General features: G+C 38.2%; 1 protein-coding gene across 2 annotated transcripts in view; it reads right to left on the bottom strand.

Annotated features, from left to right (window-relative positions):
- The window catches only part of PLEKHG5 (pleckstrin homology and RhoGEF domain containing G5), a 336,555-nt gene that overhangs the window by 185,346 nt on the left and 138,573 nt on the right, over nt 1-12,636 (bottom strand). Inside the window, exon 1 of one of the 2 annotated variants that reach the window (XM_063436447.1) lies at nt 10,866-11,273. The exons of the other annotated variant lie outside the window; for it this stretch is intronic. The gene's annotated coding sequence lies outside the window, so the exon portion shown is untranslated. Of the gene's footprint in view, nt 1-10,865; nt 11,274-12,636 lie in introns of those variants that run through there. 2 annotated transcript variants of the gene reach the window in all.

Genomic DNA, 12,636 nt, shown 5'->3' with positions numbered 1-12,636 from the left:
GCTCGCTGCCGTGGTTATGGTGTCAAGAGTGTCCTGATGCTCCTACCCCCCCCCCCCCCCCCCCCATTGTACATAGTGAAGCCATTTAAACAGTTTGATTTCATACCTCTGGTCCCCATCTCATTGGCTTACAATCTCAGTCAATTAGTTAAGCCCTGCACTGCAAAGTTTAGCTCAGGAAAGCTAAGGAAAGTTCTTGATTAACCCCTTAAGGACCGCTGACGGTTCAGGACCATCAGCGGTAAAACGTGCGTTTGGACCGCTGACGGTCCTGAACCGTCATAACGGTTTTGGGCAACTTACCTGATCGCCGTCGGTCCCACGGCGGCGATCAGCTCTCCTCCCGGTCTCGCAGTCTCGGGCAGTCCCCCCTCGGCAGATCAGGACCCCACGGCCATGTGATCATTCGATCACATGACCGCAATAGGGGTCTGTGTATCTGCCTGCAGGGGGACTGTCTGTGCTGACAGGCAGTCTCCCTGCAAGTAAAAAATCATAAAATAAAGTGTAAAAAAAAAAGAAATCAGTGTAAAAAAAAAATAATATGTGTATATATATATGATATATATACATGTATTATATCTATATATACCTATATATAATATATGTATATATATAATATATATAATGTCACACTAAGTGTATTTTTATATTTATATATACGTATATTAATATAAAAATACACTTATATTTAAATTACACACGAATATATACAATATATATAATAACTATATATATGGTATATATATATATATTATTATAAAATACAAATAATATGTTAATAAAAATAAATAACAAAAAATAAAAATAATTTTTAATAATTAAAAAAAAATTATATATATATATTCAATTTTATTCTAACAGTATTTTGATATTGATATATATATATTTATATCAAAATACACTTAGAATGTAATGATATATATATCTATGTATAAATAAATAAATAAAAATAATACAAAATATACATATGTCCACATACATAATTACATAAATAATTTCATAAATATACACGTAGACGTCAAATACATAAATATGTATATATATTAAAATTCTACGTGCATATTTATGTAATATTTTTACCTAATTAAGTAATTTTAATGATTGCAATTTGAGGGACCTGCCTGCCAACCCAGGCCAAAAGTCCAGATAATTTGATTTGCTAGCACTGTGTTTAACCCTGTAACTTTCTATGACACCCTAAATCCTGTACATGGGGGTACTGTTTTACTCGGGAGACTTCGCTGAACACAAATATTAGTGTTTCAAAACAGTAAAACATATCACAGCGATGATATTGTCAGTGAAAGTGAAGTTTTTTGCATTTTTCACACACAAACAGCTCTTTCACTGAGGATATTATTGCTGTGATATATTTTACTGTTCTGATACACTAATATTTGTGTTCAGCGAAGTCTCCTGAGTATAACAGTACCCCACATGTAGAGGTTTTATAGTGTTTGTGAAAGTTACAGGGTCAAATATAAGGCTTGATTTTACTTTTTTATTTTTTATTGAAATTTGTCAGATTGGTTAGGTTGCCTTTGAGAGCGTATGGTAGCCAAGGAATGAGAATTAGCCCCATGATGGCATACCATTTGCAAAAGAAGACAACCCTAGGTATTGCAAATGGGGTATGTTCAGCCTTTTTTAGTAGCCACTTAGTCACAAACACCGGCCAAAGTTAGCGTTTTTTGCATTTTTAACACACAAACAAATATAAATGCTAACTTTGGCCAGTGTTTGTGACTAGGTGGCTACTAAAAAAGACTGGACATACCCCATTTTGAATACCCTGGGTTGTCTACTTTAAAAAATATGTACATGTTAGGTGTGTTTCGGGGATTTATGACAGATAACGGTGTAACAATGTCACTATTGATACATTTAAAATATATATATATTGAAACAGCAATTTCCTACTTGTATTTATAGGCCTATAACTTGCAAAAAAAAGCAATAAAGCATGTAAACACTGGGTGTTTTTAAACTCGGGACAAAATTTTGAATCTATTTAGCAGTTTTTTTCATTAGCTTTTGTAGATAAGTAAAAGATTTTTCAAGTAAAAGTCCAAAAACATGTTTTTTTTTTTATTTTTCACCATATTTTATTATTTTTTTAAATACAATATATGACATAATATAAATACTGGTATGTAAAGAAAGCCCTTCTTGTCGTGAAAAAAACAATATATAACTTGTATGGGAACCGTAAATGAGAGAGCGGAAAATTACAGCTAAACACAAACACCACAAAAGTGTTAAAACTGCTCTGGTCCTTAACGTACAAACATCGCAAAAACAGGCCGGTCCTTAAGGGGTTAATAGCATTCTGGTCTTCGGTGTTACTAAGAGAGGCAGGGAGTGGTGCCTAGCAGACACCAGGTAAACCAGAGTAGCGTGCCAGGACACTCCTGACACCATAATCACTAAAGAGAACTATACTAGTTATGGTGCTTGGAGCCCTCTTTTACTTATAGTGTAGATCAAGGAATGGGACAGTAATATTCTTTACAATTATAATAAATGTTTTAGTAGGCATTACTCCATGAGCTTTCTCACAATTCATGGTCTACGGAAGCCCAGTTTTGGAGACTACTCGAGCTGCTTTAGACCCAAAATCCCCAATACCTCCTACAGCATGAACACATCTATCTGATAAAAAATGACAAGATACTGCCATTCTATTAAAACATTGTTTTTGCAGCTCATTTATGGTGTAAGGTCTATTTGAATTTCTCTATTATAGGACACGTAGACCTCTAACTGCTTTAACTATTTAACCCCTTAAGGACCAAACTTCTGGAATAAAAGGGAATCATGACATGTCACACATGTCATGTGTCCTTAAGGGGTTAAAGACCGACATCAAATCAAAATAAGAAGGGATTTTTCAGAATCCTGTCTGGAAGGGGTTAATTATCTAATGCTGCAGGCAAGTGAAACTATTTGGTAACTCTGAACCCAGCCCATTGAAAAAAGAAAAAAATGGACAGAGAAATACGTCCTAGTGCTCTCAAATGAACTTATCCTTTTAGTTTACACATGTGACAACTGATTTTTTTACATATTATGATTGTACAAAAAGACTAACAATGCCACAACAAGAACATTGGCAGAAACCCATAAGTCTCCCTTATCAGCCTTAACTTATCTCTGAATGTTTATGTAACCAATCCCTAATGTGCTATTTCCTGAAATATAACAAAAATCAGTTTGGAAGTATGTTGATTCATCTATAATAGCCTAGAATGAATATTCACAATAACACTTTTCTTTTATTGTTTCTATGTATTATATTTGGGTAGTTTGTAACTTTGTTGCTTTTTACAGATTACTTTTATACTGTGTGACAGTTTTTGTGTCTGCAAATATAATGGTTTTATGTTATTTCACAATGCTGTCTTTCCATAATTTTCCATAGACATGTAAGATTTGAAGGGTATAAAGGGACTAAATACATTAAATACAGACATTATTAATCAAAGCCAGACAATGTATTAGCCACAGCAGCATGTAGGTGTGGGTAAAGAGAAACATGGATGATTTGTTACCCTTACTGTTCAATACCAATCACAGGGGGGGGGGGGGGGGGGGGGAATTGCGAAGTGCTGAATTTTAGAAGTGCCGAAGTGCTTTGGATTTCTGAAAAGTGGCAAAACAGGAGAGGGAGGGAAAATTAAGGGAATGCTGACAGGAATCTAACCCTAACCCTACCCCTAAGCCTACTCCTAACTCTAGCCCTAAACCCGCCCATAACCCTAGGGTTAGGGGTAGGGGCGGGTTTAGGTTTCGGCTAGGGTTAGGGGTAGGGTTAACTTTAGCGTTAGGGATAGGGAACTGCCAAAGTCCAGAATTTCCACATTGCCAAAGTCGCGAATTTTGGAAGTGCCAAAGTCGCGAATTTTGGAAGTGCCAAAGTCGCGAATTTTGGAAGTGCCAAAGTCGCGAATTTTGGAAGTGCCAAAGTCGCGAATTTTGGAAGTGCCAAAGTCGCGAATTTTGGAAGTGCCAAAGTCGCGAATTTTGGAAGTGCCAAAGTCGCGAATTTTGGAAGTGCCAAAGTCCCGAATTTTGGAAGTGCCAAAGTCCCGAATTTTGGAAGTGCCAAAGTCCCAAATTTTGGAAGTGCCAAAGTCCCAAATTTTGGAAGTCCGGACCAAATTTTTTGCCCATGCACATCCTAATAAAATCATCCATTAAAAAAAAACAACTAAAAACCACCCAGAAAAGCAGTTTTGTAGACTTTTCCCAAGTTTTATAGCGAAACATGAACTTTTAAAAACTTTTCACCTATCACAAGAGCTCCTGCAAGCAAAAACTATTGCAGTTATTTGAATGGAAAATTACTCAATACAGATTGGATGGAATTATTTTGCGAAAATCTGGTAGTATGGTAGCAAGAGATGACTCTCTCTCTATCTTTACCGGAAAGATAACATTTAAACAAACTATCTGAGCAGGATGATAGATATGCAAGATCTGCTGTAAATTATTAGAGAGAAAAGGAACTATATATCCAATGAAGGCAAATGCTATAAATTATGGCTAATTCTATTATCCTCTTATTAGAAGGGCAATTCTGACACACATTTGGTTAATTTGCCTTTTATAATCTGTATTCTAAATGGAACATCATTGCAAATAAACCACATTTCCACATTTAATGTATATCATGCATGTGTTTGTTTATTCATAATTATTTTTTTTTCTATTTAATTGAAGGCCTTTTGAGTCTAGATAGAAGTTCTCAAAAGCAGCATGGCAATTTTGTTGGTCCGGTCTACAAATCTAGAGTTCCCCAGGTGTCTTATGGTTGCTTAAAGAATGTTGCATTATAGTGGAGCTCAGTTATAAGTACAACCTATATGAGCAGTTTTCTTTACAATTAGTATCAAACACCATCTTCGTGTGTTAAAGGTGCTATAGTACAAAAAAAGGACTTGGGCTAGCACATGATGTTTTTCTGAGCACTGGAAGAAGGCCACCGAGCCGAAACGCGTCTGCTGTTATTCTATCATTTGATTGTATTTTATTTGTTCTTATATTTACTCCTACGGTTTACTTTGTTTGGGGTAAGTGGATACCTTTATTTTATACCATTTGCTGTTTGGGTTCCACCCCCTTGTAACCGGGAGTTTGATATTTTATATTTTTATTTATCAAATAAATTCTTTTTTACTACGGAATTCTTCATATTTCTGCCTTGGAGTCTCGTTAGCCTGTATTGGCACCTTTGAGCCTGCTATACAGAGCCTGGTACGGCTCTGGTAAATGTGAGTGGTAGTCCATCCTCATATTATTTACATATTTTCAGTATACAGTATACACTATGTTATGTTTCTTATTTTTATTTTATAGATAAGACTCTGCCACTCGCTTGTGCTCAGGTCGTATCTTATGGTTATTATTATTGTTTACCACTACACCTGTTTTGGGGATTTTCCCTCCCTATGTGGTCTCTGATACACACTTTTTACTTATTTTCATTCTGATTTAGTGTCTGGGAAACACTGCTGTATCAAACCCTGTTCTACATCTATCTCTGTTGCATTTTTGGAAGCGCCTACTCACTATTTGTATTTTTGTATTATTTTTTCTGTGCCAAAGCCCAAAGGGTGTGAAAATATACATTACATATTCATCTTGCCTTTAAAAGACAAAACGTTTTCAAAGTAAATTTATATACATACAAAAACTGTTCTCTTCTTAAATCATATGTGTATGACAACTAGTACATACACATGGTGAATAATCACAAAGATTAGTCAGTTTATAAATTCTACATAAACATTAAAAAGTGGTGTATTGCGCATTGTTCCAGTGATTATTTAATGATTTTCATTTTGGTCACTGCTAAACAATGCAAAATGACACGTAACTATTTTAAGCACTGTATATCTTCCACTCCGCTCCAGCTCTGTGTTTTAACCCTTTGGAGAAACCCATTTCTTTACCAGGACCCCGATCAAACAGTAGCATGGCTGTAAATGCAGGGCTCCCTCCATTCTCCTTCAGGGTACAGGGGCTATTATTGTTCAAATTATAGGGCTGTGTCCTAGCAGACTAAGAAATAGCATGAACACACCTCCATGCACACTACAGAGTGTCTTTGCAGGCTGTAATAACGGACTGTGATGCCTTCATGTCAAAGGCTGTGTTTTGTCAGATGTCAACACACAGTCATTCTGGTGTTATTTTCCAAACTCCCTACTTGTTCCTTGCTAGTTCCCATAAGCAGGGTGACCACTTTGATCTACAGTAGTCAAATCAAACTATAAAGTGTTGCACATAGTGTCTTGCAAAGAAACTATATTTTGGTTAATAAAATGACCATGTCTCAAATACTGCAAGATAAGTAATATTATATAATCTCTAAACGGTGTCCAGAGGGCCAGTGTTACAATAAGGTGGCACAGGCAGCTGCCCTAGGGCACACAGGCCCAGGGGCTGCAAAATCCTGCTAACCAGCAGGAGAGGAGTATGCAGCACAGCCTTCCTTTCCAGCCAGTTCCTCTTGTGTAGATTGGCAAAGCCAAGGACTGGGAGAGAGGAGCTTCAGTACCTCTACCCCAGTCTGTCAGGAAGTGCATGCAGGAAGCACCAAATTACTTCCTGTCAGACTGCTGAGAGGTTCCTGAAGCTCCTCTACCCCAGTTCGGCCACACTGCATAGGAGTGCGGTGAGGAGACACATGAGAGGGAAGGGAAAAGAGTGTGAGACACACAGGGGTTGTCTGAGAGAACGAGAAACACTGGGAGTAGGACTGGGGAATGAGACACATGGGGAACTGGGGAAATTAGACATATGGGGGGGGCTGGGGGAATGAGATACATGGGGGGCTGGGGGAATGAGATACATGGGGGGCTGGGGAAATGAGACACATGGGGGCTGGAGGAATGAGACACATAAATGGAGGGGCTGGGAGAGAAAATGAGACACATGGAGGGACTGGAGGGAGGACACGAGACACATGGTAAAGAGGGTATGGGGGGGAATGAGATGCATGGAGGGGCAGGGGGCACAAAGAGACAGAGAGGCTGACGGTGAAAAAAGACAAGGTGCTGGGGGAAAATAAATACAGAGAGGAGGCATGGAAGGGGAGAAAGAGACAGACTGGGCAAGGGGTAAAAGCAACAGGCATGGGCTGGAGAGAAGACACCAGAGGAGTTGGGGGAGGGGGGGAAAGAGACACAGAGGGTCTGTGGGGATAAATCGACAAGGTGCTGGGGGAAGTGGCACACATAGGGGCTGGGGGGATAATGAGACATAGAAGTCATGGGATGGGGAGAAAGATACACAAAAGTGGCAGAGGGGAGAGAAATACATAGAGGGGGTGGGGAAGGGGAGAAACAGACACACAAGGGCTGGAGGGGGGAGAGACACACAAAGGCTGGTGATGGGTGATGAGGAGAAAGACACACAAAGGGTCTGGGATAGAAAGACACACACAAAGAGACTGGGGAGAAAGAGACACACAAAGTGACTGGGGAGAAAGAGACACACAAAGTGACTGGGGGAGAAAGAGACACACAGAGACTGGGGGAGAAAGAGACACACAGAGACTGGGGGAGAAAGAGACACACAGAGACTGGGGGAGAAAGAGACACACAGAGACTGGGGGAGAAAGAGACACACAGAGACTGGGGAGAAAGAGACACACAGAGACTGGGGAGAAAGAGACACACAGAGACTGGGGAGAAAGAGACACACAGAGACTGGGGAGAAAGAGACACACAGAGACTGGGGGAGAAAGAGACACACAGATTGGGGAAAAACACAAAGGGGCTGGGGAAGAAAGAGACACACAGGGGGTAAAGGACACAGAAATGGAAAACATGGGGGGTAAGATATACTAAAGGAGAGTATAAGACAAATGGGCAATAATAAACACTAAAGACATTGAAAACACAGGATAAGAAACATAAGGGGTTAAGAAATTTAAGAGGGGATTAAGGGACACACATATGAAGATGCATTTTTTGGGTGGAGGGGGAGGGAAAAAGGGGGAGCCATGCATCTTTCGCTGACCCTGGATGTCCCAAATAATGTTGTTAATCTGTACACAAATTGATGTTTGTCGATTTTTGTGTATTTTCTAGCAATGCATTTTCTGAGTTTCAAGTAAATGTTAAGCTAATCTTTGTTTAACAAAACTAATTCAGTTTTAGCAACAATGTATTAACCGCTTATCCTTCATCCGCAGGCCCTTTTTTGGTATCTATTTTGCCAGTCCATGAGAGATTACAGTGAACTATACTAAAGAAAATGTTTTATCAACCCAATTACGGACCTCTGGTCCCGGCAGATAATTAGCCAGCTACTTAAATGGAACTGTACAATCACACTGCTGGTGGTACACATTGGGTTTATTCTGTCTAATCTATCCTTTTATGCCTACATTAAAAGCCTCAAGCTAGTGTTCCATGAATTAATTTGGACAGTAAATTCAAGCTTCAAGTTACTTCAACAGTACAACTTTGCTTTAAGTGGAGGAAAAAAGCCAAAAATGAATGGATTAATAAATTAATGAATGAATATACATCTTATAAATGGCACAATACACCATTTCCATGGTACAGAGTTCAAAAGGGGTCATGGCAGTAATTTCACCTTTTGAGAAACGAGACCTGGGACTCTGAGGTTCAAACACTTACAAAGAACACATTTGGAAACTGAATTTTAAACCTATTCACTACCACCGTTACGTAAAAGAAAAGCAAATAATGTTCGAAAAATGTATGGATGGAAAACACAGAGCAGGCCAGAAAATCTAAGAGCTATTTATTTAGCCATACAACTTTGATTGACCTGATAACGACTTACTAGGCCAGAAATATCCAACATCACTAACAAAAGGACTGACAGCAAAATCTTAAGAATTTTACTCCACGATAATAAATTGATCAAAAGCATTTTAGATCCAATGGGTCCACATGATTAATCTTGAGCTAGACATCAACCAGCATTGGCTCCCTTTTCTTAGAATCTTATTTATAGTTTTTATATTATTCTGAGGTAATATTGTCCATAACAATCATGATGTTTTTGCAGTATCAATACTCCACGGGAAATGTACTTAAAAGTATCCCTTTGTTTCTAAACAGCATGAACAATTGTGATTTGTATAAAGATATATTATACTTAACAAAAGTCTCCACAAATCACAGTTACAAAGGTTAGAGACACAAACATACACACATTACCACACTCAACAAAAAGTATATTACACATATAATCCACAAGTTTAAACGCACATATACATAATAAAATATATCTGTTGCAATAATTATACAATATTACAGAAATACTAGTATGTAGTTACTAACACACATGCTTTAAAATGACAAAAAAATAAATGAAAAAAAAACACGAACAGCTCACATCTACAGGAATGTACATCAACACATATATACAAAAAATATATAAAAATGATATACAAACATACACACACAGACACACACTTTTGTTTACACGTTTATTACAAATCATAACAAAAGATTGTGTACAAATCTCAGCTATACCAGAATACAGGCAGCAGTAATACTTACACAAACATTACTTTTTGCTAATATGCTTTTTCATCTCCTATGCAAAGGTAAGCTTTTTTATGTATGACAGCTCACACAGCCTGAGGTATATATAGATTTGCAATTAGATTTGCATTTAGCAACTAAAATACCTATATTAGCCTGCGATAATGTGTGTGACTGTGAAAGCCAAAGCTAACTAAGCATATCTGATATCCACAAGCAAACATGCTTCCCCCATGCCTCTCCACCTGATGGAACGAGTTTACACGTTTGAACAAATTCTGTGCTTAATGGACCAGAAATCTCCCAACACTGGGGACTAAAACCAGCAATTTCTTGTCACGTTACACAATTTTATTACAGTCATCACCTTGACAAAGCGTGCCTATCTGTGATACAGCCTGTGATTCCTATTCACAGGATGGAAAAACAAATACATTCAGAACAAGTCAAACTTAAAGAAAAGGCAAAGAATTCTCATACCACTAAATCCTCTTCCTAGAAATCTTTGGAGTTCAGAAAAGAACACTGAGGCATACACAAACACTCTGTCTCTGTGTATGTTTTCTAATTATATCTGAACATAGAAAAATACAATTGTATATATGAATATGACAGATGCAGAACTACAAATAGGAGATAGATAGATAGATAGATAGATAGATAGGAGATCTAGAGATGTAAAAAGAGACAAGATAGATTAGATATGGAAATATAGGTGTTATTATCATTGTCATCTTTTATATAGTGCCAACATATTCAGCAACGCTTTACATTATTATAAATGGGGAAACGTAACAATAAATTAGACAATTAGAAAATGTTACCAAAATAAAATAATGGGCTGATGAGGACCCTACTGGAAAGAGCTTACAGTCTAAAAAAATTGTATTTAGGACTATGACAGATGCATAAGTACAAATAGGTAATAGATCAGATAGATATATAGATAGATAGATAGATAGATGGACGGACAGACAGACAGACAGACAGACAGACAGACAGACAGACAGACAGACAGACAGACAGACAGACAGACAGACAGATAGACAGATAGATAGATAGATAGATAGATAGATAGATAGAATATGTCTTCCAGTGTCCAATGGGTGTGGAAGCAGTATCCCGAACAAGTCCCTGGCATGCCAATGGTTAATACAATACAGAGGTAAGTGTAAGAATACAATGTTGCATTTTTAATCACCCCTGGTCATTGTGAAAGTTAATTCCAGGGTATAAGAAAAGCTCTGACCCAAAGACAGAACACTTCAAGCTGCCAACAGGCACAAACTCTACACGTCAGCTCCATTGCCATCCAATCTCCAGACTCACCTTTCAGACAGATGGGAAGGGCAATAAGTACTGAGCCTTCTTAGCTGCCTGTGTGATGGATCCGTGCAGGGGCTGTGCACTTGCTGAATAACGCATCCACTCTGGAGGGGGAGAAATGACAGTAATTCTTTCCACAGATACAGCACTTTCCCTCCTAGGGAATCCTAGGTGTAAGCAGCAGCCTCCAGGGAAGTAAAAGGAAAATTTAAAAAAAAAATATTGGTTGATTTTTTTCCTTATTTATCCAAAGGGATTGCTTGCAGATCCTGCTCAGGGACAGACATAGCTGATTTGCAATGAGGAAGGTTCTAAAGGGATTTCAGCTGAGGCTAGGGGATGATTCACAATAGAATGCTGAGGCTTTTGCAAGCTCTGAAGTCCTGGCTACTTTTGTTCTGTATTATATTCCTCTCTGGCTCTGTCTACTGTGCTGTATTCTGTTCCTCCCATAAACCCTCCTCTTCCACTGTGTTCTCAGGGCTGGAAGTTTAGCCTGAAGGCCTTTCCTACCAGTGCATCCCTTCCCAGGTTCAGTAAACACCTGTCTGAGCATCAGGTTTCTAAGATTGAGACAGGAAACATGTAAATGTTGCTGGAATGTGGCCGATTTATTTTTGTTTTGTTTTGTTTTGTTTTTTTCTGTGTAAGCACCCTAGAAGATTTTCTTTTAAAAATAAAAAAAATATATATTTTGTAAAAAAAAAAAAAAAAAAAAAGGGAAATAAAGGTATTTATCACACACATTGCTGGAAAAATCCTGTTCCTCCTTACGGATATTTCCATAGCCCTGAAACATGACTGCCTTTAGAAATCAAACACACTCAATTAACCCATTCACTATCAGGTTGCATTCAGAATGTATAACTTGAAATAAGAACACTGCAAATGTATAGTTTTATAGGATTACTCTAAAAAAAATAATAATAAATAAAACATTATTTTTGGTTAGAGTAGCCCTTACTGGCACAGTCCAACAACCCCTAAAAATTATATATAAAAAAAAGACAAAACAGTCAATTTACCTGCATTCCAGTGCTGATGCCAAGGTAGTAAGATTCTTGACTTGTGTTATCACGCCTCCTCACTGAAGGGCGGGACCCGTTCAGCCATTGGTCGTCTGTCACCAGCCCAGTATTTATGCCCAAATTTAACATTACACTTCCATCAGCAAAGGGCTTTAACTCTTCCTGTGGTGTGTTTCAAACTGAAACTCTGCACAGACTCCATGCACCATAACCACTTCAACCTGAATTGATCGGGATGCTTAGATTAACCCAGGGGTCCTCAAACTCCGCCCCCCCCCCCCCCGATGTTGCTGAACTACAACTCCCATGATTCTCTGGCTATCTATGTAATTCAAAGAATCATGGGAGTTGTAGTTCAGCAACATCTGGGGGGCCGGAGTTTGAGGACCCCTGGATTAACCCTTTAGTGAAATGCTGTACATTAATAGATTTTTATTTTTTGCTCCTACTTTGCAGAAATATTGGAGGAGGAGTATAGCATATATATCTACATTATACGATAACCCTTTCTTGTCGTGCAATTCTCGCAGATAAATCGCAGAGTGCTGCGCAAGTTGTTGGCGCTTTATAAATAATAATACTAATAAGGACAAAGAGCAATATTGAATACTAGGGATGTGGCACTAAAATATCAATAAATCACACCACTGATATCTGCCATAATGTCCTTGTGTGATACTGTGATGCATGATTTGTCCATCTCTGTCACCTGGTGTCAGGAGAACTGGGGGAAAGTGTAGTGTGAA

This window comes from Pelobates fuscus, chromosome 11, assembly GCF_036172605.1.
Source record: "Pelobates fuscus isolate aPelFus1 chromosome 11, aPelFus1.pri, whole genome shotgun sequence".
In the NCBI taxonomy this organism is placed as follows: domain Eukaryota; kingdom Metazoa; phylum Chordata; class Amphibia; order Anura; family Pelobatidae; genus Pelobates; species Pelobates fuscus.
This window is presented reverse-complemented; position numbering and strand designations above follow the sequence as displayed.